The following is a 27,654-nucleotide window of genomic DNA, read 5'->3' as shown; positions in this document are numbered from 1 at the left end:
GGTTTGCCTTGGAGACAAACAGATCATTCTGTCATTTTTGAGATTGCATCCAAGTACTGCATTTTGGACTCTTGTTGACTATGATAGCTACTCCCTTTCTTCTAAGGGATTCTTGCCCACAGTAGTAGAAGGCAATGGCACCCAACTCCAGTACTCTTGCCTGGAAAATCCCATGGACGGAGGAGCCTGGTAGGCTGCAGTCCATGGGGTCGCTAAGAGTCGGACACAACTGAGCGACTTCACTTTCACTTTTCACTTTCATGCATTGGAGGAGGAAATGGCATTGTTGTTCTTGCCCAGAGAATCCCATGGACAGAGGAGCCTGGTGGGCTGCCGTCTGTGGGGTCACACAGAGTCGGACACGACTGAAGCAACTTAGCAGCAGCAGTAGATACAATGGTCTGCTGCTGCTAAGTCGCTTCAATCGAGTCCAACTGTGTGCGACCCCATAGACGGCAGCCCACCAGGCTTCCCTGTCCCTGGGATTCTCCAGGCAAGAACACTGGAGTGGGGTGCATTTCCTTCTCCAATGCATGAAAGTGAAAAGTGAAAGTGAAGTTGCTCAGTCGTGTCCGACTCTTCGTCTGCAACCCCATGGACTGCAGCCTACCAGGCTCCTCCATCCATGGGATTTTCCAGGCAAGAGTACTGGAGTGGGGTGCCATTGCCTTCTCCAGATACAATGGTCAGCTGAGCTAAATTCACCCATTCCAGTCCGTTTTAGTTCACTGAATCCTAAAATATCTATGTTCACTCTTCCATCTTTTTTTGACCACTTCCAATTTACCTTTGAGAGTCAGTTCCTAGGCAGGTTGATAAGGAGTCTAGGGGTCCCCAAGGAGAGAAGAGTCTGGAATTCTCAAGGAGGAAGAAAGAACAAACTTTTTTCCTTCTCTACATTCCTTAGGATTATATAACAATAATGTGTCCTGCCTGAAGACAGTCTCTGGATTAAATCTTCTGGCTAATTCTGTTATCTTAAAATGTAAATAATGGGAGTAGGTCTGGTGAGGTCTTTACAACCTCCAGACATTCTTTGGATTCATTGGAGAGTATATAACTTCATTGCTAACATTAGCAAGGGGGTACTCTTTCTGCCCCCTTCTGATGCCTATGTCAGAAGCTTTCTCTATCTCCTTTATACTTTGATAAAATTTTATTACACAAAAGCTCTGAGCGAATCCCGGTGTCTTCGCGTGATTCAACAACAACCTTTCACCTTGATTCATGGCCCTAACATTCCAGGCAATATTGCTCTTTACAGCATCAGACTTTACTTCCATCACCTGTCACATCCACAACTGGGTGTTGTTTTTCCTTTGGCTCCATCTCTTCATTCTTTCTGGAGTTATTTCTCCCCTGATCTCTAGTAGCATACTGGGCACCTACTGACCTGGGGAGTTCATCTTTCAGTGTCCTATCTTTTTGCCTTTCTGTACTGTTCGTGGGGTTCTCAAGGCAAGGATACTGATGTGGTTTGCCCTTCCCTTCTCCAGTTTAGTGTTAGTATCTGTGAAACAACCAAGGAGTGTGCAACAGACACTGCTATCTGTGTCCTTCCGGAGGAACTAAAGATTCTGTGACAGGTAGGTGATGGCTGAGTCACTGTTTAAATTGTTACCTGCTTTTCTGGCCCAACTGCTATTATTTTTATCACTACATAGTCACATCTTTTAGATTAATTCTTGAACCAGGCTTTTATGACTAACGCCTTTTTCTACAAATAAGAATCAGGTCACGTGGAGGGACCTTTGTACCTGGGAGAGCCCCTGCAGGTTCCTGCTGGGTTTCATGACCAAGAGGGATTTATTCCAGAAATGCAACCATGGTTTAAGAATACAAGTCAATTAATAAAGTCAAAGTACTTAATACATGGTCCTAATAAATGAAGAAAAAACACTATGTGATTATCACAATTACTGCAGACAAAGCCTCCGACAAAAATCCAACAACATTTCATTTTAGAAGCGTTTCAAAAGGAAAAAGCACTTCTTTACCTTGATAAAGGACATCTACACAAAAGGTACAGCTCACATCATACATAAAGGTGAATGACTGAAAGCTTCTCGAACCTGTAGACCGCTTTGGGAAGCATATGGTCATTTTCACAATATTGGTTCTTCCAGTCCAGGAACGTGCTGTATCTCTCTGCCTCTTTACGTCGTTTTTTCTTTCTTTCATCAGTGCCGTATAGTTTTCTGCTACAGGTCTTTTGTCTCTTTAGGTAGGTTTATTCCTAGGTATTTTGTTGTTGTTGTTGCTGTGGTGAATGGGATTGGTCCCTTAATTTCTCTTTCAGATTTTTTGTTGTGTATAGTGTATAGGAATGTATCCTTATCAAATTGCTGATGGCATTTTCCACAGAACTAGAACAAAAATTTTACAATTTGTTTAGTAACACAAAAGACCCCAAACAGCCAAAGCAATCTTGAGAAACAAAACAGAACTAGAGGAATCAGGCTTCCTCCAGGTGATTCCTTCCTGTAGGAATTCCTTCCTGGAGGAATCTGACTTCAGACTATACTGCAAAGTTACTGTAATCAAGACAGTATGGTACCAGCACAAAAACAGAAGCATAGACCAATGAAGCAGGGTAGAAAGCTCAGAGATAAACCCACACACCAGTGGGCACCTTATCCTTGACAAAGGGGCAAAAATATACAATGGAGAAAAGACAGCCTCTTCGATAAATGGTGCTGAGAAACCTGGACAGCTACATGTGAAAAATGAGATGAGAACGCCTCCTGGCCTCCCTACTGGCCCCAGAGGGAAGTCTCTGCGTGCGTGGGGCTGCAGTGACCTGTCGCTGATTGGTGGCCCCTCCCCAGGCCCAGCATGTGCCTGTCATGGCAGAGGGCACTCCTGGCAGCTGGCTCGAGGTGGTCCTGGTGGTGGCAGTCCAGCTGGGGCAGCAGGTGCTGGAGTGCCGGTGGTGCTGGGGTCCGTGGGGCCTCTGGCGGGCCGTGCAGTTGGAGCAGGAGGACTTGGGGATGGTGGGCATGAACTGCATGGAATTCTGCTGGGGCAAGGCCATGGCCCTCATCTTTGTGGGCGGCGTGCCCCAGGGTGGCACCATGCTGGACGCCCGTGCCAATGCACTGGGGAGAGGAGACCACATCATCCCCCACGTGCTGGCTGTGCACCAGGCCTGGTCCAAGTGAGGCTGAGAGAAGCTACAGCCGGATGAGGCAGGCATGACAGGCAAGGTGCTGGACACCGCCATGCAGGCCTTCATCCTGGAGGTGATCACCTAGCACCAGGAGCCAGCCTGCATCCTCTGCGACAAAGACTCCTTTCCCCTCAAGTCCTACATCAGCCTGTTGGCCTCTTCCCCAACTCCAAGTTCCTGCTGGTGGTGCAGGACAGCCTCTGTGTTCTCCCTGGTCACCCACAAGGTCACCATCGCTGGCTTCAAGCCTAGCAGCTACCACGACTGCCTCACCAAGTGGAGCAGGCCATCGAGGCGATGTATGCCCCAAGCATGGAGGAGGCAAGGACAAGTGCCTGCCATGTCCTATGAGCAACTGGTTCTGTACCCTTCGCGCTCCCTCAAGCTCATCCTCTGCAGCAACAGCATCCTATATCAGGACCACCTCATCTGCAAGCCCTGCAGCCCAAGTCCAAGATTGAGCTCCATATACCAGGTCCTCAAGCCTGTGAACCTGGAAGCTCTCTCCAAGTGGACTGGCCACATTCCTGGGGATGTGTTGAGGGACATGGGCTAGATGGCCCCCATGCTGGCCCAGCTCATCTATGACCCCTATGCAAACCCACCCAATTACTACGACCCCAGCCCCACCCCACAGTCATCAACCACACACACCAGGTCCTGAAACAGGGACTACAAAACACCGGTCAGTCTGAAAGGCTACTTTCAGGTAGACAAGAACAGCACCTCTTCCCACCTAAGAAGCTCGTGATTTCCAGATCTCTGCAAATGGCTTTGTTGCCAGGAGAAACTGCATTAGAGTGGAAACTGGACCTTTAATCCAAGCATATTATTTGCTGTTATATTAATCACCAAAACAGGACTCCTCATGAGGAAGGTATATGCATATGTTTGCAAAAGCTGAATTATTGAAAACTTACCTCTTCACACTCTATCTTAGGACCGTCTGGGGTAGAGAACCAAGAGTGTGGAAGTAGTCTGGTTTTTGAAACTTTGGTATTTTGCATTTTTCCCCTTGAAAACTTGTTTTAAGAAGTGGATTTGCAGGACTGCCTTGGTGGCTTTGCCTGCAGGGACAAGGCCCACCACCTGTGCCTCTCCTGTAGACTCTTATTTTTTAATTCAAAGAATCCAATTAAGAATTTAACATATGAGGTCTTCTTTGATTCTCCTTTTCTCTTTGGTTGACTCAGTTTCACAGAAGAACTATATATATATAATTTGAATAAACTGAATGGGGGGAAAAAAACAGTTCCCAGCACCATACACAAAAATAAACTCAAAATGGATTAAAGACCTAAATGTAAGGCCAGAAACTATAAAAACTCTTAGAAGAAAACATAGACAGAACACTCTGATATAAATCGCAGCAAGATTTTCCTTGAGCCACCTCCTAGAGTAATGGAAGTAAAAGCAAAACCAACAAACAAATGGGACCAACAGTTAGAACTGGACATGAAACAACAGACTGGCTCAAAATTGGGAAAGGAGTACAACAAGGCTGCATATTGTCACCCTGCTTATTAAATCATATCCAGAGTACATCATGCAAAATGCCAGACTGCATTAATCACAAGCTGGAATCAGGATTGCCAGGAGAAACATCAACAGCCTCAGATATGCAGGTGATACAACTCTAAAGGCAGAAAGTGAAGAGGAACTGAGGAGCCTCTGGATGACCGCTAAAGAGGAGAGTGAAAAAGCTGGCTTAAAACTCAACAATAAAAAGCTAAGATCATGGCACCCAATTCCAACACTTCAAGTAAATAGAAGGGGGAAAATTGGAAGAAGTGACAGATTTCATTTTTGGGGAGGCTCCAAAATCACTGCAGATGGTGATTGCAGCCATGAAATTAAAAGACGCTTACTCCTTGGAAGGAAAGTTATGACCAACCTAGACAGCGTATTAAAAAGCAGAGACATTACTTTGCCAACAAAGGTCCGTCTAGTTAAGACTATGGTTTTTCCAGTAATCATGTATGGATTTGAGAATTGGACTATAAAGAAAGCTGATCGGTGAAGAATTGATGCTTTTGAACTGTGGTGTTGCAGAAGACTCTTGAGGGTCCCTTGGACTGCAAGGAGATCCAAACAGTCCATCCTAAAGGAGATCAGTCCCAGGTGTTCATTGGAAGGACTGATGCTGAAGCTGAAACTCCAATACTTTGGCCACCTAACGCAAAGAGCTGACTCATTGGAAATGACCCTGATGCTGGGAAAGATTGAAGGCAGGAGGAGAAGGGGACGACAGAGGATGAGATTGTTAACTGGCATCACGGACTCAACAGACATGAGTTTGAGTGAACTCTGGGAGTCGGTGATGGACAGCCTGGTGTGCTGCAGTCCATGGGGTCACAAAGAGTTGGACACGACTGAGCAAATGAACTGAACTGAACTGAACCTTCTGACTAATCTTGTTATCTTGAAACTTGTATATTGTGGGAGTGGGTCTGGTAAGAGCTTTCTATTGTTAGTTCTAACCTTGTTAATTTAAGATGCATGTTGTGAGAGTGGGTCTGATAAGAGTATACAAGGCCTTGGTAAGACTTGCAGGGGGGCACTCTCCGCCCGCTTCTGATTCTATGTCCGAAGGGTTCTCTGTCCCTTTTCAGGGCTTCCCTGGTGGTTCAGATGGTAAAGCGTCTGCCAGCAATGCAGGAAACCTGGGTTTGATCCCTAGGTCGGGAAGATCCCCTGGAGAAGCAAATGGCAACCCACTCCAGTGTTCTGGCCTGGAAAATTCCATGGACAGAGGAGCCTGGTAGGCTACAGTCCATGGGGTTGCAAAGAGTTGGACACGACTGAGCGACTTCAGTTTCTTTCACTTTCATACTTTAATAAAACTCTGATACACAAAAGCTCTTGAGTTATGAAGCCTGGCCCTTGGTCCCGAAGCTAAATCTTCTTTGGAGATCAAGAATCCGACACCATTCACCACAAGCTATCAGGTAGCTAGTGAGAAATCTGCGCGACACAGGGAGCTCAGCCTGGGCTCTGAGATGACCTGGAGCAGGGGGATGGGGGTGGGGGAGGTTCAGGAGGGAGGAGACACGCGCGTACTCGTAGCTGATTCCTGCAGCTGTACAGCAGAACCCAACGTAACGTGGTAAAGCAATTGTCCTCCAGTTAAAAATACTAATAATAAAAAAGACTGAAAGCTTCCGCTGAGATCAGAAACAAGATGAAGCTGTTGCTTAAATCCGGCATCATTCTGAGGGCTCTGAGAAAGGCAGTGAGACAGAAAATGCAAAGGGAGGGGACACGCAGCTCAGAAGTGAAGCGCCTTGGGAACATCTCCACACGCAGATGACGCGACTGTGTGTAGAAAATCCTGTGAGAACCACAAAAGTCTATTAAAGAGATTAGCAAAGTTGCAGGTGACAAAATCAACGTCCAAAAATCACTAGCAATGATTAACCTAATGATTATAATTAAGAAAACAATTCCATTTGTAATAGTGTTTTTGAAATACTTGGTAAATATTTACCCAAGTAGGTGTTTGACTTGTATGCCGAAAACTACAGATCACCGCTGAAAGGAATTAGAAAAGCCTAAATAAACGAAAAGACACCTATGCTCACAGACCTGAGCTCTTAGGCAACACTCCACAAATGACCTTCAGTTTCAACACAATCAGTATCAAAATTCCCACAGTTTTTATTTTATTTTTTCCAGAAATGGATAGGCTGATCCTAAAATCCACATGGAATTGTCAGGCCAAAACAATCTTGAAAAAGAATAACAGAGTTAGGGGCTCATGATTGCTTCCTGATTCAAAATTCACTACAAAGCTGCAGTCGTCGAGGCGCTGTGCTCCTGGCGTAAGACACACACGTGGGCTGTGGGACCGAAACTCGAGTCCATGATAAACTCATACGTAGACGGTCAAGGGAGGCGACCAGGCTGCCAGGACTGTTCACAGCTGGTGCAGGTGCGGGTGTCCACATGGAGAGGGAAGAAGCTGGACCCTTGCCTCACAGTTCATACAAAACTCATGGATGCAGTGAGACAGGCCGTGACCTGGGGCCTCTTGATACAGGGCTTATACCTGGACCAACTCGTCCTAGAGCAACAAAGGAACTAGAAGGGACTCAGAGAGACCGCGTGCATGGGCACCTGGGGCCAGGAATGGGACTAAGAGAGACCGCGTGCATGGGCACCTGGGGCCAGGAATGGACATGAAGACACAAAAAGGCTGGAACACAACGGCCCGTGCAAAAGCTGCGCCCTCCCACGAGCCCCGCGCGCAGAGCCAGCAACGGGGCAGGCCGTCGAAGCCCCCCGCAGGCCGGCCCACCCACCGGTCCACACCCTCACCCACCGAAGGGACCAGCTCGCCCCATCTGGGGGCGAACATGGGCCCCTGTTGCTTGTGTTCGCTCCCTCCTCCTGAAGCAGGGGCCCCAGTAAAGCCATGCCTCGATTCCTCGTCTGGCCGTGTATCAATTTCTACAATTAAAGAGTCCAGGAACCCGGGTTGGCAACAGCAGGACCTAGAATAAAAGCTGAGCCGCAAACGGTTAGAAAGAAAGACAGCGTGACTTTGGATCGGGCAATGGCCCCTTAACTACATGACAAGCAACTAAAGAAAACAGAGATAAATTGTAGTTTGCCAAATTAAAAATGTTTGTGCCTCAAAGGACACTCAAGAAGGTGAAAAGACAATCTAAAAAATGGGAGAGAGTTTGGAATTCATGTATCTGACGAGGGACTAGTATTCAGCATATGAAAGAACTGCAATTCAACAACAGCAAGACCCACAGACCAAGGAGTCAGTGGACAAAGGCCAGAGCAGACATTTTCCGAAGACACGTGAACAGCTGGTGAGCAGAAGCCACGCTCGGCACCGCTGGCGGGCAAGGACGTGCCCATAAACCACCACCAAGGGGACAGCTGCTGTGGTTTTATACGACCCAGCGCTTCCACTCCAAGATGCAGACCGAAGAGAACTGAAATCTGTGGATAGAGAAAACCTTGACCACAAATGTTTCTAAGCATTATTCATAATAGCCAAAAACTGGAAATAGTCCAATGTCCATAGGTTGATGAAGAAAGAAAAAAAATATGGTATCCTCTTACAGTACCACATTAACCAGCCGTAAAGAAGTGGCGTTCTGACACAGCCTACAGCATGTTTCAGAACGCTATGCTCAGTGAAATACTACAGAAACAAAAGGCACATAATTTATATGAAACACCCCGAAGAGGAGAACCCATGCTGAGAGAGCAGACTGGTGTTTGAAGGAAGAGATGAGTTGAAGGGACGAGGGAGGACCACCTAAAGGGAAGGAGAAGGCGATGCTCCCACTCCAGTGCTCTGGTCTGGAGAATCCCACGGACGGAGGAGCCTCGTGGGCTGCAGTCCATGGGGTCGCTAAGAGTCGGACACGACTGAGCGACTTCACTCTCACTTACCTAAGGGAATGGGGTTCCCTTACCCTGAGGCGGGCGGGGAGAGTGGCTGCTGGAGCTGGACCGTGGCGCTCTAACATCACACCAAAAACGTGCTGGCGAAGCTCACTTGTGCGCTTTCCGAGGGTAAAACAAAAATGCTCTGTTCTGCAACTTTCAGGTGATTAAAATAAGCCATATAACCGATAAATGAAAGCGCACGGAACCAAAGGCCTGAATGTCACCGCAGCGCTGCAGGCGGGCCATCCTGTCTACAGACCCGCCCCTGGGGAGAAGCTGCCGGAGGCTGAGCTGCGGCCCCTCTCCAGCCAGGAGCAGGGGGCCTGTTGAGGGCCCGAGGCCACGGGGGAGCCTCACCCCATGCGGTTGAGGACGCAAGCCTGCGCAGGCACGACCACTCAGCCTGTGGGTGTCCGTCCTGCCCATGCTGACCCCGCCCTCTGATGGCCCAGCATGCACATCAGCTCGGCCGAAGGACGGCCTGCTGGGTCAGTGCCGCCAGCAGGAGCGCAGAGCACACAAGATACCTCCACAAGGAGGGCTTAACAGGGGGGCCGGGGTGCAGAGCACAGCTGTCCCAGGGAGATAGGAGATGAGGAGGTCCAGGGTCAGAACACCAGGCCTCGGGGCGGTGTGGGGGCCGCTGGGGCACCTGAGGCTGGCCTGGGAGCCTTGCCCCAACGGGACCCAACCAGTGGGATGGCCTTGCTCCTAACAGGAAGGTCCAGGCCTGGCCATCACCTCCCACAGCCTCACGCACAGGTGAGGACAGAGACAGGAGAGCACGTGGCCCTGCGGTCTGAAGAGAGCAGAGGCCTGGCCACAGAGCCGACCCGCCCTGTCCCTGAGGAGGGGGCACAGCCCCAAGCCCAGAGCCGTCCTGCCAGCACACCTGCTCCCCCTGGAGCCACCCCAGGTCCCATGAGAAATGAGGGGGGTATGGGGGAGGGAGGAAGGACAGGCTGCACAGACACGCAGGCCCAGGGCTCCCAGCGGCTGCCAGACGCCCAGCAGGCATCCTGCCTCCGCACAGCCGGCCTGGTCCCACTCCTCCAGCCCTTGGGGTACTGCGGGAGGCTCCTCAGGGCAGGCCACATGGGCTGCTGGGTGCTGACCTGTAACCGGGAAGGACCCAAACCCCACCTGGAGCGGGGACTCAGGACTGGGGGGCCAGTGCCCCTCAGAGGGGAGGCCTGTGTGGCTGGGGGGCTGGCAGTGGGGTCGGGGCTCCTCTGGGCCTGGGGGTGAGGCTGAGTGGGGCCTGGCAGGGGCCCGAGTGGGGACAGTGGGCGCTGCAGCAGGCTTGGGCCTGAGACCCCCAGGCTGGGGAAGGGTCCCAGCCCCAACCAACCCCTAAATAGGGAGCAGCTGTTGCTGAGACAGGGCCTGACTCTGGTGAGACCCCAAATGTGCCTCTTTGGCACATTGATTATTTTAAGCTGTGTGGATGAAAAGTGTCATCTGCCCTATCAGGAAGCAAAGGTCGCTGCAGACCTGAAGGCCTCACCCTGCAGCCCCTCAGGGTGGAAAAGCAGGCTGCTGCCCAGACAGCTGGGAGGCATGTCAGGGGAGTGATTTCACAGGGGCCAGAGTCTTGCATGTTCTTATGGCAGAAAGTGAAGAGGAACTAAAAAGCCTCTTGATGAAAGTGAAAGTGGAGAGTGAAAAACTTGGCTTAAAGCTCAACATTCAGAAAACAAAGATCATGGCATCCGGTCCCATCACTTCATGGGAAATAGATGGGGAAACAGTGGAAACAGTGTCAGACTTTATTTTGGGGGGCTCCAAAATCACTGCAGATGGTGACTGCAGCCATGAAATTAAAAGACGCTTACTCCTTGGAAGGAAAGTTATGACCAACCTAGATAGCATATTCAAAAGCAGAGACATTACTTTGCCAAAAAAGGTTCGTCTAGTCAAGGCTATGGTCTTTCCTGTGGTCATGTATGGATGTGAGAGCTGAACTGTGAAGAAGGCTGAGCGCCGAAGAATTGATGCTTTTGAACTGTGGTGTTGGAGAAGACTCTTGAGAGTCCCTTGGACTGCAAGGAGATCCAACCAGTCCCTTCTGAAGGAGATCAGCCCTGGGATTTCTTTGGAAGGAATGATGCTAAAGCTGAAACTCCAGTACTTTGGCCACCTCATGTGAAGAGTTGACTCATTGGAAAAGACTCTGATGCTGGGAGGGATTGGGGGCAAGAGGAGAAGGGGATGACAGAGGATGAGATGGCTGGATGGCATCACTGACTTGATGGACGTGAGTCTGAGTGAACTCCGGGAGTTGGTGATGGACAGGGAGGCCTGGCGTGCTGCGATTCATGGGGTCGCAAAGAGTCGGACACGACTGAGCAACTGATCTGATCTGATCTGATATGAAGAAAAGGGCTAACTTCTGTAAATTGAGACATTGAGTTTTCTTTAATTAACAGAATCTTTTGATGTTCCAACTACCTGGTTTTACTGCTCAAACTCCTATAAATTCTGCCCCTCCCTCATCTCTTTGGAGCAACCTGTCAGTGGCTGTGCCTTTTCGGTATAATGTGATAGTTACAGATCTGCAGGATTCTTTCCTCACCATTCCCCTGGCCCTCCAAGATTGTAAGCTGTTTGCCTTCAGTCTCCCTTCAGCTAATTTTAAACAGCCCTATAGAAGGTTTCAATGGAAGGTTTTGCCTCAGGGAATGAAAAATAGCCCTACCTTGTGTCAGAAATTTGTAGACCAAGCTGTGCAAAATGTTAGAGGAAAGTATAAAGATCTATATTTGATACATTATATGGATGATATTTTGGCAGCTTGTAAGGACAGAGCCTTGTTGCAACAAATTTTATCTGAATTGATTGAGGCCTTGGAAAGCTGGGGTTTAAAGATAGTTCCAGATAAGATACAAGTTCAGTTCAGTTCAGTAGCTCAGTCGTGTCCCACTCTTTGTGACCCCATGAATCGCAGCATGCCAGGCCTCCCTGTCCATCACCAACTCCCGGAGTTCACTCAGACTCATGTCCATTGAGTCAGCCATCTCATCCTCTGTCGTCCCCTTCTCCTCCTGCCCTCAATCCCTCCCAGCATCAGAGTCTTTTCCAATGAGTCAACTCTTCACATGAGGTGACCAAAGTACTGGAGTTTCAGCTTTAGCATCATTCCCTCCAAAGAAGTCCCAGGGCTGATCTCCTTCAGAATGGACTGGTTGGATCTCCTTGCAGTCCAAGGGACTCTCAAGAGTCTTCTCCAACACCACAGTTCAAAAGCATCAATTCTTCAGCGCTCAGCCTTCTTCACAGTCCAACTCTCACATCCATACATGACCACAGGAAAAACCATAGCCTTGACTAGATGAACCTTCGTGGGCAAAGTAATGTCTCTGCTTTTGAATACGCTATCTAGGTTGGTCATAACTTTCCTTCCAAGGAGTAAGCGTCTTTTAATTTCATGGCTGCAGTCACCATCTGCAGTGATTTTGGAGCCCAGAAAAATAAAGTCTGACACTGTTTCCACTGTTTCCCCATCTATTTCCCATGAAGTGATGGGACCGGATGCCATGATCTTTGTTTTCTGAATGTTGAGCTTTAAGCCAACTTTTTCACTCTCAACTTTCACCTTCATCAAGAGGCTTTTTAGTTCCTCTTCACTTTCTGCCATAAGGGTGGTGCATATCTGAGGTTATTGATATTTCTCCCGGCAATCTTGATTCCAGCTTGTGCTTCTTCCAGTCCAGCGTTTCTCATGATGTACTCTGCATATAAGTTAAATAAGCAGGGTGACAATATACAGCCTTGACGTACTCCCTTTCCTATTTGTAACCAGTCTGTTGTTCTATGTCCAGTTTTAACTGTTGCTTCCTGACCTGCATACAGATTTCTCAAGAGGCAGGTCAGGTGGTCTGGTATTCCCATCTCTTTCAGAATCTTCCACAGTTTATTGTGATCCACACAGTCAAAGGCTTTGGCATAGTCAATAAAGCAGAAATAGATGTTTTTCTGGAACTCTCTTGCTTTTTCTATGATCCAGCAGATGTTGGCAATTTGATCTCTGGTTCCTCTGCCTTTTCTAAAACCAGCTTGAACATCTGGAATTTCACTGTTCACGTATTGCTGAAGCCTGGCTTGGAGAATTTTGAGCATTACTTTACTAGCGTGTGAGATGAGTGCAATTGTGCAGTTGTTTGAGCATTCTTTGGCATTGCCTTTCTTTGGGATTGGAGTGAAAACCGACCTGTTCCAGTCCTGTGGCCACTGCTGAGTTTTCCAAATTTGCTGGTATATTGAGTGCAGCGCTTTCACAGCATCATCTTTCAGGATTTGAAATAGCTCCACTGGAATTCCATCACCTCCACTAGCTTTGTTCGTAGTGATGCTTTTTTTTTTTTTTTTAACTTTACAATATTGTATTGGTTTTGCCAAATATCGAAATGTGTAGTGATGCTTTCTAAGGCCCACTTGACTTCGCCTTCCAGGATGTCTGGCTCTAGGTGAGTGATCACACCATCATGATTATCTGGGTACTGAAATCTTTTTTGTACAGATCTTCTATGTATTCTTGCCACCTCTTCTTTATATCTTCTGCTTCTGTTAGGTCCATACCATTTCTGTCCTTTATCAAGCCCATCTTTGCATGAAATATTCCCTTGGTATCTCTAATTTTCTTGAAGAGATCTCTAGTCTTTTCCATTCTGTTGTTTTCTTCTATTTCTTTGCATTGATTGCTGAGGAAGGCTTTCTTATCTCTTCTTGCTATTCTTTGGAACTCTGCATTCAGATGCTTATATCTTTCCTTTTCTCCTTTGCTTTTCACTTCTCTTCTTTTCACAGCTATTTGTAAGGCCTCCCCAGACAGCCCTTTTGCTTTTTTGCATTTCTTTTCCGTGGGGATGGTCTTGATCCCTGTCTCCTGTGCAATGTCATGAACCTCTGTCCATAGTTCATCAGGCACTCTATCTATCAGATCTAGGCCCTTAAATCTATTTCTCACTTCCACTGTATAATCATAAGGGATTTGATTTAGGTCATACCTGAATGGTCTAGTGGTTTTCCCTACTTTCTTCAATTTAAGTCTGAATTTGGCAATAAGGAGTTCATGATCTGAGCCACAGTCAGCTCCTGGTCTTGTTTTTGTTGACAGTATAGAGCTTCTCCATCTTCGGCTGCAAAAAATATAATCAATCTGATTTCGGTGTTGACCATCTGGTGATGTCAAACCTCTGGCCTCATGTTTTTGTAAAAGTATAAAAGAGAATCTTAAACATGGAATAAACAGGCAGTCCATAGAAACGAGGCTGCCTCATTGGCCGCCGCCGTCATCTCTTCAGATTGAATCCCTGGTTGCTGGAGTTGGACTCCGGCAAGAGACATCCTGGGGCTTGTCCTCGAGGTGGAGAGTGTTATGCTTGGGTTCCCACCACAGGTCTAGGTTCTCAGGGGTGGGGACCCCTACCAGGAAATAACAGGGGGCAGAGTTGCCTGTCCGATTTAGAAACCAGGGTGTGGTTTTTTGGTTGTCCTAAACAGAACATGGATTTTTGAGACTGGTTAATGGCATCTGAGGAGAGAGTCATGTCGGGGAATAGTTATAGCAGGTCAGTTCTGCCAGAACCTCTAGTTCCCAGTCTTTGGGCTAAGTCATAATACCCCAGAGCAGTTTCCAGATCCTGGTTTTCTCCATCAGTTCTGAAACTGAAGGCTATTCCACATCTTGAGTTGTCCAGCTCCTCCACAGACACCCCTGCCAGGGAGTCACTTTTGAAACAGATGGGGAAGGTCACTTGGGGAATGTTAGTCAAGAGAGAAAAGAAGGGGTTGGGTGGGATTGCAGATGTTATCGTGGGAGGAAATATAGACAGCTGTTGCTGATACCAAGTCATGAAGTTTTCCTCCCCTTTTACCCAAAAGGTTATGCCATGACCAGACGGGGTAGGTTGAGTGGTAGCATGTAGCTGGGCTGGAAGGGTTGGCCGCTGACACCCTGGGATATGTGGGACATGTCCTCACCTTCCGCTGCTAATGGGGTAGGAAGGTTAAGGCGAGTCGTGTGTGGTTTGCAAGTGTACAGCCCACTCCAGTGTTCTTGCCTGGAGAATTCCATGGATAGAGGAGCTTGGCAGGCTACGGTCCAGGTTGTAAAGAGTCAGACACGACTGAAGATTCGGACATGGCTGAAGAATCTGATGCGACTGAAGAGTCTGACACAAGGAAGTGACCAAGCAGACGCCCCACTAAGGGAGAGGTTAATAGCTGGGCAGGGAGGCACGATCCGGAAGAGGAGGGGCTTCACAGGACGCATTCACTTCTCTGAGGGAGGCTGGATGGTGTTTCGCCTGAACAAGACTCTGAGTCTCCAACAGGCTCACAGGAATAGCTGGCCTCTGGCTTTGGGGTCTCAGTCCCCGTGTCCCGCTCCTGTGGACTGTAGGGTTTTACTCTAGAACTGTGGGCCCCGGCAAAAGGTGCCACACCTCTACAGCAGTCGAGGTCACGGAAACAACCGGGGTGGCCTGGCCCATGTCTCTGGCAGCTGGTTTGGACTCCCTTTCTCTTGCCTGGTCTTCACTAATATTTGGTCCCCCAGCTCTACGTGGGGGTTTTTCAGTCTTCCTGCGGTTTAGGGAGGACTTGCTTTCCATATCATTGGAGTCCTTGCTGAAACCTTCTAGATCAATTATAGTTTTAGGAGTGCATTGGTGTCCTCGTCAAAAAACAAATCAGAAGTTAAGAAGGGACATCCATACATCATTTCATAAGGGTTTAATAATGACGGCCATTTGGGGCTGCACGCGCCCTCGTGAGGGTTACGGGCAGCATGTGGAGCCACTTATCATGTGCTTCTTGACTTAGTTTGGCCAGAGCTCTTTTAAGAGTCTGGTTGGCCCGCTCTACCTTCCCTGAGGCTTGAGGCCTCGTGGATGAGTGGGAGTGGTGTTTGAATCCTAAACATGTGGCCAACTTCTGGGATATCATGGCCACAGATGATGGCCCACTGTGGCTCTGAGTGATCAAGGCAGCCGAAACCTCGGTGCTGTCTCCTTTAGCAGGGCTTTACAGACTTCTGTCGCTCTCTCTGTCCTACTGGGAATGCTTCAGACCATCCTGTGTCAGCAAAGATTAGCACATGAGAGAATCCTTGGGTCTTGCCTGGCTGTACATCCACCTGCTGGTCCTCACCTGGGTATGATCCCTGATGCTGGACAGGTTTAATTAGGGGAGGTGGCAAGGGTCTGGCTTTGGAGTGGTTTCTTAGGTATCACAGTTCCGTGTGGTCTGCCCAATATCTTCAGCCACTGGAGGTGGTAGAGAATGGGCTTGAACAAGGTTTCCAGGTGATCTCTTCCAAAATGGGTACTTTTGTGTAAAGAGTTAATAATTTTCCAGACTTGAGAGTCAGGGAGTGTTATTTGCACCTCGTCCGTCTGGAACCACCGGTGTGACCCCATCTCCCAGCCCCGCTCGGCACACAGGAGTGTTCCCCTGGGGTATTACTTGGAGTCAGGGTTTCCTTGGGGAAAAGCGGGCAGGTGGCAGTGATGCGGGAGCTGCTCTAGCCGCTCATTTTGCCTCCTGGTTAGTTTTCCTGTTCCCTTGGGCCTCCTTTTCTTCTCTCTCTCGGTGACCCTTGCATAGATGACAGCTACTTGAGCAGGAAGTTTGGCTGCCTCCAGGAGCCTGAGAATGAGCTCTTTGTGTTTAGTAAGAGAGCTTCGGGCACTGAGCGCTCCCGCTCCTCCCAGGCATGCAGGATGAGGAAAGCACGCTTAGGGTCTGTGTAGATCCTCTGTCCTTCCCGAAGTCCAGAGCTCTCCTCAGGGCAAAAAGTTCAGTTTTCCGGGCCGAGGTGCCTGGGGGCGGAGATCGACTTTCCCTGGTTTCTTCCAGGCTCACTGAGGCGTGTCCTGCCTTCCTCTCTCCTCTCTCCACAAAAGCACTGCCATCTGCGCAGCCTTCCTCCTCGGGGTCGGAGAAGGGTGTCTCAGGCAGGCCAGGGTGAGGAGCGTCATTTGCTTATGGCTTGCATGCATTGCTGGTCCAAAGAGGAAGTATGGGGATCTGGAGTCAATGCGGCTGGATTTAAAGTCTGACACCCTTAACCGCACTTCTGGAGTGTCAGGGAGGAGGGCATGGTGTTGGCTGGTCCTTGCCCCTGTCGCTCACTGTGCCCTTTAGTCTCCAAGACTGCTCGCACCCGGTGACGTGTATACACTGTGGCGGGCTGACCCAGGGTCAGCGTTAACCACAAGAGCGATGCCCTGCTGCCTGGCCACAGGGGGCCACCCTCTGGCTACCTGGTCTAGTTGCTTAGAGAGGTAAGCCATGGGTTGTAGTACAGGCACACACCCTCCTCCGCCCCCATCCACATTTGTCCTAACATCCCGAGAGCAGTTCCTACTCTCTCAGAGACATACAGCCTGAAAGGCTTTTCCATGTTGGGAGGCCTACACCTCCTGAGTTCAGGAGCTGGGATGCCAGCCTCTTCCAGGGCATTAAAGGCAAGCTTGCAGGTCTCATCCCAGTTAAGTGGCCCTTCTTCTTTCCCTCTTAATTTTTCATGTAGGGGTTGGGCCAGATTCCCATAACCAGGAATCCAGGTCCAGGAAAACCCAGTCATTCCTAAAAATGCCCTAAGCTGTTTTTTTGTTTGGGGATAGGTGGTATTTAAGATGAGGGTTTGGGGGTCTAGCATTCTTTTCCCCTCTGTAATTATAAATCCACAGTGTCTTACTTGGGTTAAACTAATCCAAGCTTTCTTAGGGGATACTCAGTATCTCTTTTCATAGAGAACATTTAAGGTTTTAATTGTATCCATTTGAGAGCTGGTAAAATCTGTGCTATGAGCAAGTCACCTGCCCATTGTATTATTGTCTGCAAGGAGGTCCAACCAGTCCATCCTAAAGGAGATCAGTCCTGGGTGTTCACTGGAAGGACTGATGCTAAAGCTGAAATTCCAGTACTTTGGCCACCTCATGCAAAGAGTTGACTCATTGGAAAAGACCCTGATGCTGGGAGGGATTGGGGGCAGGAGGAGAAGGGGACGACAGAGGATGAGATGGCTGGATGGTATCACCGACTTGATGGATGTGAGTTTGAGTGAACTCTTAGTTGGTGATGGACAGGGAGGCCTGGCGTGCTGCGATTCATGGGGTCGCAAAGAGTCAGGCACAACTGAGCGGCTGAACTGAACTGAAGGTTAACTCTCTTAGATTTTTCCCCAAGGACATTCTGAAAATATGAGGGCTATCTCAAAACCCCTGTGTTAGTTGAGTCCAGCAAACTCGTATGGCCTCCCTGGTCCCTGGGTCCCTCCACTCAAAGGCAAAGATCTCTGGGGATGCGGGATGGAGAGGAATGCACAAGAAAGCGTCTGTCGGGTCCAGGATTCAAGTACTTAGCAGTTCCTGGGACCTGAGATAGGAGGGTATGTGGGTTCAGGACTATAGGGTGGATGGCAACCACAGCCTCATTGACTGCTCCTAGGTCCTGCATGCATCGATAAGATCCACCCAGTTTCTTAACAGGCAGGACTGTGTGAAACAGGGAGACTCACAGGCAAATACGATTCCAGTATCCTGGTCCGTGGTAACTAGCGGTCTAAAGCCGTCGAGAGCTTCTGGTTTTAAGGTCTTTTCCAGGGGTAGGAAGCACTTGGCCTCAGGAGAATCTCTACTGGTGAAATATTTACGGCTGGCCGGGGGCAGGAGACGCCCCACACCTGGGTTTGACCTCATCTGAGAAAGGTAGGGACTCTCCCTCTTCTACGTCTGACTGCAAGTGTTCAGACACCAGACAAAGGAAATTGTTTGTTTCTAACCCCCCAGGTCACTGTGGTCTGGAGGTGGTAACGCAGGCCTCCCCCAGTGGGGGAGCAGGGCCCCTGGGGACGCACAAGGAGGGGTGGGTCCCTGGCCAGTCGCCCACCGCATAATGGAGGGGCTTTGGGGTTCTCCATCTGTCCCATCGCCATTTTAGTCAGGGAGTCTAAGGTCCTGATCAGAAAGGAAGAGCAGAGAAGGCAGCCCCCGTATCCTTGCCTTCTCTTTGCACAGTCACCCAAGGGTCGAGAGGAGTGATCTGGAGCTCACCATTCGCGGGGGCTTCTCGAGCCACTGGGCACCGTCAGTCCCAGTCGCCCAGGACTAACACAGCAGGTGCAGGGGTCTCCACACACCTCCCCTTAGGGCGATATGGACTCTCCCCTTTCCAGTGCCCATCCTCTTTGCAGTAGGCACTCTGGGGATGGATCCTTAAGATTCTTTTTCTTTCTCACTTTTCCTGTGACTCACATAGTAGTAGGGTGAACCAAGGCTGAGATTTTAGTGTGTTGGCTAAGGCTTAGATCTGCTTCTGTGTCTTAGATCTGATCTCTTATCTTGGACCCTCCTGTTCTTTCCAGCTTCTCTTTCCTCCCTTTCGGCTTTCTCCTCCAGGTCCCTACCCAAAACCGTCCTATTTGCCTCCTCTGCCAACTCAGAGACTGGCGTCTCTGGTCCTTTTTCTAGTTTTTGCGATTTTCTCCTTATATCCCAGGCTGCCTGGGTTATGAAGGAATGGGCTAACAAGACTCTACTTAATACTTTTTAGGTCTTCTTGCCGAAGAATTGATGCTTTTGAACTGTGGTGTTAGAGAAGACTCTTGAGCATCCCTTGGACAGCAAGGAGATCCAACCAGTCCATCCTAAAGGAAATCAGTCCTGAATACTCATTAGAAGGACTGATGCTGAAGCTGAAGCTCCAATCCTTTGGCCACCTGATGTGAAGAACTGATTCATTGGAAAAGACCCCATGCTGGGAAAGATTGAAGGCAGAAGGAGAAGGGGACGACAGAGGATGGGATGGTTGGATGGCATCACTGACTCGATGGACATGAGTATGAGCAAGCTTCAGGAAGCCTGGCGTGCTGCAGTCCATGGGGTCACAAAGAGTTGGACACGACTTAACTGAACTGAATTAAGGTCTGCCTGGGTAAAATTTTTAAAGACCACTGTGAGCCTTTCCAAAAAAGGACTGGATTTTCACTCTCGCCCTGTATAACTTCTTTTTTCTTACTATAATCAACGCCCTTCTGGACGCCCAGGCCGTTCCCTGTAGCAGGTAAGCAGTGAGGTGTCTTAGGGACCCTCTCCTCGCCCTTACACTGGGATCCCAGTCCAGCTCCGTGGAGGCGACTGCCTCTTCTGCCAGGGCCAGACTGGCATCTGCACACCGTCACCAGTTCAGCTGCTTTTCTAGCCTGATCTAGGATTCTAGCTTTTTCTTCATCATTACAACACTGGGTGAGAATGACCATTACATCCCTCCAGGTGAGGGAGAAGTTGAGACTAAGACACTTGAATGTGTCCCTAAAGTTTTGGGGGTTTTCAGAATATGAACCCAGTCGCTCCCTACACTGCATAGTATGTTGCATAGAAAAGGGAACGTGAACTTGCATGGTTCCCCTTCCCCGTCTGGTAGCTCTCTTAGGAGACAGATTTTGTCGGAGAGTAAACTTTCCTTCTGTGGTGGGCAAAGCTTACTACCTGATTGTAATCCCATAGGGAAAAGGGGCGTAGGGAAGCGGAGCTGGGGTGACCCTGCGGGACTTTCCCTCAGTCTCGTGACTTCCAGGGCTGCCTGAACTTCCCTTTCCCTGTTCTCTCTGTCCAAGCTGAGGGGGTCAGGAGAAGGGCAAGGGGGTCCTTGGCTTCGGACCTCGCCAAAAGAACTTTGAAAAAGCCTTTGTTGCGGTCTCTGAGCTTGCATTGTCTCCTTTTCTGGGAATCCTGGTAGAGGGCCATAAAGGCCTGGACATTGGGAACCTCCTTTTATTTACCCTCGAGTTTGCAGTATAGACTGAGCTACAAAATGGTGTTAAATCCAAGTCCCCCTGACTGGGGCCATTTCCCCCTCCTCCCAGGAAGTGAGTAGGCCAGTATCAAGTATAAGGTTTCGTATGTTTTCTTCTTTTTAGTCCATTCAGGTGGTATCCTTCCCAGTGGGCCCAAAGACAACCCAGTGGGGTGTGTAAAGGGAAGCTGGGCTCGTTTCCCATTTCGATGGTGGTCTAGCCTATGTCCTGTCACCAGGGGACCAGTATGGGGTGGATGCGCCTGTGTCTGACTTGAGGCTGTAAGCTCTCTCCTGGTCCCAGATTGCTTGATGGTATATGTGCCAAAGGAAATGCTCAGTGGTGAGCACAATCGGTGGGGATGTAGGGCTTGTCCCGAAAGGCTAATGAACCCCTAGGCGTATGTCTAGGGTATTAACTTTCCCCCAAGACCAGGTGAGACTGTGCTGAGCCTTGTCAGTCACTTCCACTTGGAAGCACTCAGCCAAACGAACAATCAAGTGACTGAATTGATAGAAACAGGGCGCCTGATGGAGGGAAAATCGCCTGATTTCCTCCCTGAGGACGGAAAGCACGGCTGACGGGTAAGAGACGCAGTCTCTCAGAAAATCTCTCACGAAGACTCAGAACTTCAGACCCAAATGTTGATTGAGTAAATGGAAATACTTTGGGTCTTCAAAGGGAGGGAAAGAGGCCCGGTTAAGTAAGAAGGAAGGAGACAGAGGAAAAAGGGGTTAGGGTTAGGAGAGAGAGGGAAAAAGGGGTGTCTTTACAGACATCTCCTGCCACCTGCAGACGCCCAGCATTATGGGGCTTTACCCGGAGCTTCCAGCAAAGGGAGGACTGGAGCTCGGCCCTACCAGTACCCAGAAACCAGACTGGAACCAGAACCAGAATTTGAGTTCTGTGCCAACCAGAGGTGACCAGGCGCCAGCCCTCAGCTCAGGCTGAGCCCCTTCTACCAGACTCCTGCGTCCAGTGCCAGGGGACAAGGGGAAAAGTAGGGTAGCAGGCGTTGAACAGGAGGATGAGAGAAACAAAGGCATCCCCAAAGTTGCTTGCTTCTACCCGGTTAGGGCATCCAGACAGTCGTCTGTGTCGGGAAGAGGCCAGGGACCAGAGTCCTGGTTGCGGCTGCTGGGTCTGGTTCCTCAGCAGGCAAGCTGGCCTTTGAGTGCCCTGAGGAGCTGGGACATCAGTCGCAGTAAAAAGGGGTCCCTTCATGGTTGCCAGTTGCTGCAGGAAAGGCGACCCCGTCCTGGGCTTAACAGTGGCTCTTGTCTAGCGCTCGGAACGAAGTTGTTCGGGGAGACGTGCTGACAAAGGCAGAGACTTGACTGGAAGATGGGCACCTGGCGGGAGGGGACAGTCGGGACCACGGAGGACCGCCCTGCCGCGTGGCTGCAGTCTTGGGTTTTATGGTGACGGGGTTCGTTTCTGGGCTGTCTTTGGCCAATCACTCTGTCTCAGGGTCCTTCCTGGGGGAACACACGCTGCTCAAGACGGATGTCAGCAAGAAGGACTCTGGGAGGTGGTGGGACATGTGCGGTCCCTTTTCACCTGTCCTGAATCTTCCGGTTGGTGGTGCTTGTTAGTTCCGTGTTCTTTACTAGGATCTCCTGTCATAAAATAACTCACGCAAATGGTTACTATGGTGCCTGGCCAATATGAAGGGCTTTAATCGATGTGCTTTCTGTAACATTTATGCTGACGAGAGATAATGAAGCCCATCAGGACTCTGTGGGCTCCTGGGCATGAAACCCTTTCTGTGTCCCCGGCTACGTGACCTTCCCTGAATTCAAAAGGGCAAGGTTGGACAGTTGCTAATCAGGGAAGAGAGGGGACTCAGAGAGCAGCAGTGCAGCCTGGTGTCAGGGTCCGGGTTCAGGGGTGCACAGCAGTGTCTTTGAGCTCCTTACAGAACTCAAACCCCCAACAAATGGAGATGTCAGCCTGACAAGCATCCTTCTTTCCGGAGAGCACTGCAGTTTGGTAACCCTGAGAACCAGAGACGCTCATCGGGGGACCACCTGAGGCCAGGTTAAAGGAGGCTAGCCCTACACACACCCTGGCCCTCCGCACAGCCGCACCCTTGATCCACTGCTACAAAACTGCCTCGGGGTCAGGACACAAGGCTTTGAGGGCACAGCCCTGCTGTGTCCCCCTTTGCCTGTCAGGCAATAAAGCTATTCTTTTCTACTTCACCAAAAACTCTATTTCTGAGATTCAATTCAGCACCAGTGTACAGAGGCCCAGTTTTCAGCATCAGTATTTTTGGTGGCAAAACCTGCTCCCCTTCAGTTTGAAGAAGAAAATACTTGTTGGGGATTTTCCGTGGCTCTGCCCCTCCGAAGCCTGGAGTTCTCAGGGGGAAAGGCTGGGGTGTCCCCTGAGCACTTTCCATCCCGCCCGCCTTCCTCTCCCTGCCTGGGGCTGACTCGTCAATACCTGGAGTCTCTCTCTTTTAAAAAGGCCCAAGGGTTACTAGGATGAGTATGATTTTCACATCACCAGCTCCACAATGGCACAATCTGGAACAAAGCTCTCTCTTCCCAGAGATTTTCCAGGAAAAACCCAGGACTCTCCAGGAGCAGAGACTGGGGGGTGTTTGAGGGAGAAAGGAGAGGAAGGCGGGGACCCTCTGGTCAGTGGTCAGTTCGGTGGCGGCGGCACAGGCTCTTCCTTCCTTCCTCCCTCCTCCTCCTGCTCAGCTCCCGGCTGGACACCAGGAGGCTCTCCCTTGCCTTGCCCTCAGGCTTTGCTAAGGAGGAGGCCCTGCCTGGCAGCAGGGCTGGAGGACAGTCATTCGCATGCCCTCCCCCGCCCCCACCCCAGGATTCCCAGGAAATGGGAGCAGCTCCCCCAGAGCAGGAAGAGGAGACTTTAAAAAGAAAAACAACCCTTTGGCTGACATAGCATTTGACTGAGTCATCACACCAGATGGACCCAGAACAGTGAAAAATGTGGTCAACATAATCAACTCCCCACAATCAAATCTGCTGGTGCTGGGACAGCAGACAGACCTTGGGAATGGAACAGGAGCACCCAGCACAGAGGGTGCTCTTGCATGGGGCGCCGATGAACTGGAATCTGAAACACACAAAACACCACAGGAACTCGGTGACTCCCTCCTGACCTCGGGGATAGCTGGTGAAGGAAAAAGCGGAGGCCCAAATTTGCGTCACCTGTGCTAAAGTCCACGCGCGCAAACCTCGCCTCCTACTCGACTGCAGTTCAGCCTTCCCCAGAATGTCCTAGGATTCCCTGGTCAGCACCGAGGAGGTGATGTGTCCTGTGGGTGCCCTCCATCCCTGGAAGATGAGGGACATCCGGCTGTTCCTCTCCCCTCCCCCCGCCCTCAATAGGAGCCATCCCGCCCCAGTAGCCTTGCTTTCTTCAGCTAGTGATCTCCTTGCCCCATCTTCCTTCCTGTAAAATGTCCCACTTTGTGCTGCTCCTCTGAGCACCCTGGTGCTTGCTGGATGAGACGCTGCCAATTCATTAATTACCAAATAAAGTGGTTCAGTTCAGTTCAGTCGCTCGGTCGTGTCCGACTCTTTGCAACCCATGGACTGCGGCACTCCAGGCCTCCCTGTCCATCACCAACTCCAGGAGTTTATTCAGATTCATGTCCATCGAGTCAGTAATGCCATCCAACCATCTTATCCTCTGTCATCCCCTTCTCCTCCTGCCTTCAATCTTTCCCCGCACCAGGGTCTTTTCAAATGAGTCAGCTCTTTGCATCAGGTGGCCAAAGGATTGGAGCTTCAGCTTCAGCATCAGTCCTTCCAATGAATATTCAGGACTGATTTCCTTTAGGATGGACTGGTTGGATCTCCTTGCAGTCCAAGGGACTCTTAAGAGTCTTCTCTAACACCACAGTTCAAAAGCATCAATTCTTAGGTGCTTAGCTTTCTTTATAGTCCAACTTTCACATCCATACATGATTTTGTAAAGTGGTTAGAGCTTCAGATTTACTCAGTTAAATTTTGTTTTTTACATAACTAAGATTTAGAATCCAGACAAAAGGTGAATAAATTTGACTGCATAAACAGTTTTCAAAGTTGCATGACAAACACTCGTATAAACACTTGTACAAAGTACAAGTACTTGACAAATTAGGAGCAAATATTCAGAGCATACACTCAGAAAAGGTGCTTGTAACCCTGATGTGCCAAGAAGTCCGAAAGATGAGCAGGTAGATGGAGAAAATACACGAACAGACAGTTTATACTAAAAAATCCTAAACATATGAAAAAACATTGAAATCACTCATTAATAGAGCAATGCAATTAATATAAGACCAAGGTCTCACTTCTTACCTCTCAAAGTGGCAAAAAATTTAAAACTATGATAGCTCAGTTGGTAGAGAATCCGCCTGCAATTTTGGAGACCCTGGTTCAATTCCTGGATCGGGAAGATCTGCTGGAGAAGGGATAGGCTACCCACTTCAGTATTCTTGGGCTTCCCTTGTGGCTCAGCGGGTAAAGGTCCGCCTGCAATGTGGGAGACCTGTGTTTGACCCCTGGGTTGGGAAAATCCCCTGGAGAAGGGAACAGCTACCCCCTCCAGTATTCTGGCCTGGAGAATTCCATGGACTGTATAGTCCATGGGGTCTCAAAAAGTCAGACATGACTGAGCGACTTTCACTTTATGACTGGCTCTGTTGTTGAAACTGCCGAGAAACCAGCATCCTCATACAGCCCTGGGGAACCCCAAATGGTAAATCCTGAAATGGAATTGGGTCAGACAAAAATGTGTATGCACTCTCCTTTGACCAATAGCTCTGTTTTTAGGAACCTACCCTGAAGGTGGCTTTACAGGGGGTGCAGTGGTAGAGAATCTGCCTGCTAATGCAGGAGATGCAAGAGACATGGGTTTGATCCCTGGGTCTGGAAGATCCCCTGGAGAAGGGAATGGCAACCCATGCCTGTATTCTTGCCTGGGAAATTCCATGGACAGAGGAGCCTGGAGGGCCACAGTCCATGGGGTTGCAAAGAGCTGGACACGACTGAGCACACACACATACCCTGAAGATGCGCTTCAAACAACGGGAAACAGATATGCAAAGAGGATTCACTGCAGACTTGTTTGTAACCACAAAACGTTAGGAACAACCTAAATGCCCACACTTCTGAGAGCGGCGTGCAGGCCCTGAAGAAAAAGGAGGAAGGTCACTCCAAGTGGGTGGTGTCACTTCCACGCACTATGTTAAGAGGAGAAGCACCGAGAGTCACCTATAGCAGTTCCTTTCTTTCTTTCTTTTTATAGCACAACTTATATATTTCAAATGGACAAAAATTCGTATCATTTACAGTATCTAAAGATAAACTGCCTTTGAGTGGGAGCTTTCTTTCCAGTACTTTGAGGTCTACAAGACGAATCTAGAGAATTTACCACGTGGAAAATGAAGACTGCTTAAATCGGATGGGGGCAGGGGAGGCCTGTGGTTTTTCTTTTGGATTGAGCTGTAACACTGTCCTTCAGGCGGCTGAGGGAGTTTCATATTTGCTTTAGACATCATGAGTCGCCGAAGCTCTCGCAGGACAGCTTCGGTGCTACACGAATTCTGCCGTTTCACCAGCACTGGCACGGCTCTTGGGTCCAGCAGTCCGTTAGAACTATTAGCTCCGTTCATGTTAATGTTTGTTACAAGTCTTACAAAGGGGGTGCTTCTGGGTATTTAGGTCCACATTCTATTTTAAGGCTGTATATTCAGTTTTCATAAATTGTTCTTGGAGGCCCAATTACCACCCCTGTCCATCTTGTAGGTGTCATGTCTTCGTCATCTTCTAGACTGCAGCTAACTGTGCCATCTCCTACTCCTTTCTGGCCTTCTTCGAGTTCTGCCAACAGTCGGAGATTGCGAGGGACTTTTACTCCCAAGCCCATGGTGGCTGCCATCTGGCGTCGCTGTCGCTCAAAGGCCGGCCCTTTCTTCACCCCTTCCCAGTTCCTTTCGTTTAAGAAGGAAGATGACATGTGTCTGCTCATTTGTGGAAAAGAGACACAGGGCAGAGTAGGGAAAGCTTGCCACATCTCGTGGAAAGAGGAAGTTGATAGGAAGCCACAGGCTCCCGGCAGAAAGGGCTGTGTGTGAGTGTGGCGCCTGGACTTCCCTCTAGCTGTGTGACAAATATGTAAATCTGTGTGGGTAAAACTGGGAAAGGTCAGTTTTCATTCCAATCCCAAAGAATGGCAATGCCAAAAAATGCTCAAGCTACTGCACAGTTGCACTCATCTCACACGCTAGCAAAATAATGCTCAAAATTCTCCAAGCCAGGCTTCAATAGTACATGAACTGACAACTTCCAGATGTTCAAGCTGGATTTAGAAAAGGCAGAGGAACCAGAGATCAAATTGCCAACATCCACTGGATCACAGAAAAAGCAAGAGAACTGCAGGAGAACATCTACTTCTGCTTCACTGACTACACTAAAACCTTTGTGTGGATCACAACAAACTGCGGAAAATTCTTCAAGACCACCTGACCTGCCTCCTGAGAAATCTGTGTGCAGGTCAAGAAGCAACAGTTAGAAACGGACATGGAACAACGAACTGGTTCCAAACCAGGAAAGGAGTACATCAAGGCTGCATGCTGTCACCCTGCTTATCTAACTTATATGCAGAGTACGTCATGTGAAATGCCGGGCTGGATGAAGCACAAGCTGGAATCAAGATTGTCGGGAGAAATATCAGTAACCTCAGATGTGCAGATGACACCACCCTTATGGCAGAAAGCAAAGGAGAGCTAAAGAGCATCTTGATGAAAGTGAAAGGGGAGAGTGAAAAGGCTGGCTTAAAATTCAACATTCAAAAAACTAATATCGTGGATCCACTTCTATCACTTCATGGCAAATAGATGGGGAAAAAATGGAAACAGTGAGAGACTTTATTTTCTTGGGCTCCAAAATCACTGCAGATGGTGACCGCGGCCATGAAATTAAAAGACACTTGCTCCTTGGAAGAAAAGCTATGACCAACCTAGACAGCATACTAAAAAGAGACATTACTTTGTCGACAAAGGTCCATCTAGTCAAAGCCATGGTTTTTCCAGTAGTCATGTATAGATGTGAGAGTTGGACCATAAAGAAAGTTGAGCGCCAAAGAACTGATGCTTCTGAACTGTGGTGTTAGAGAAGACTCTTGAGAGTCTCTTGGACAGCAGAGAGATCAAACCAGTCAATCCTAAAGGAAATCAGTCCTGAATATTTACTGGAAGGACTGATGGTGAAGCTGAAGTTCTAGTACTTTGGCCACCTGATGGGAA

The 27,654-nt window shown here is 49.2% G+C and overlaps 2 pseudogenes; one reads left to right on the top strand and one right to left on the bottom strand.

Annotated features, from left to right (window-relative positions):
* The first annotated feature begins 456 nt into the window (after positions 1–456).
* Positions 457–8,368, top strand: LOC132344219 (protein-tyrosine sulfotransferase 2-like; annotated as a pseudogene).
* Positions 8,369–11,919: 3,551 nt separating this feature from the next.
* On the bottom strand, positions 11,920–26,319 carry LOC132344220 (ubiquitin-conjugating enzyme E2 variant 1-like; annotated as a pseudogene).
* Positions 26,320–27,654: the final 1,335 nt, after the last annotated feature.

Source organism: Bos taurus, chromosome 29 (assembly GCF_002263795.3).
Source record: "Bos taurus isolate L1 Dominette 01449 registration number 42190680 breed Hereford chromosome 29, ARS-UCD2.0, whole genome shotgun sequence".
Taxonomy (NCBI): Eukaryota; Metazoa; Chordata; class Mammalia; order Artiodactyla; family Bovidae; genus Bos; species Bos taurus.
This window is presented reverse-complemented; position numbering and strand designations above follow the sequence as displayed.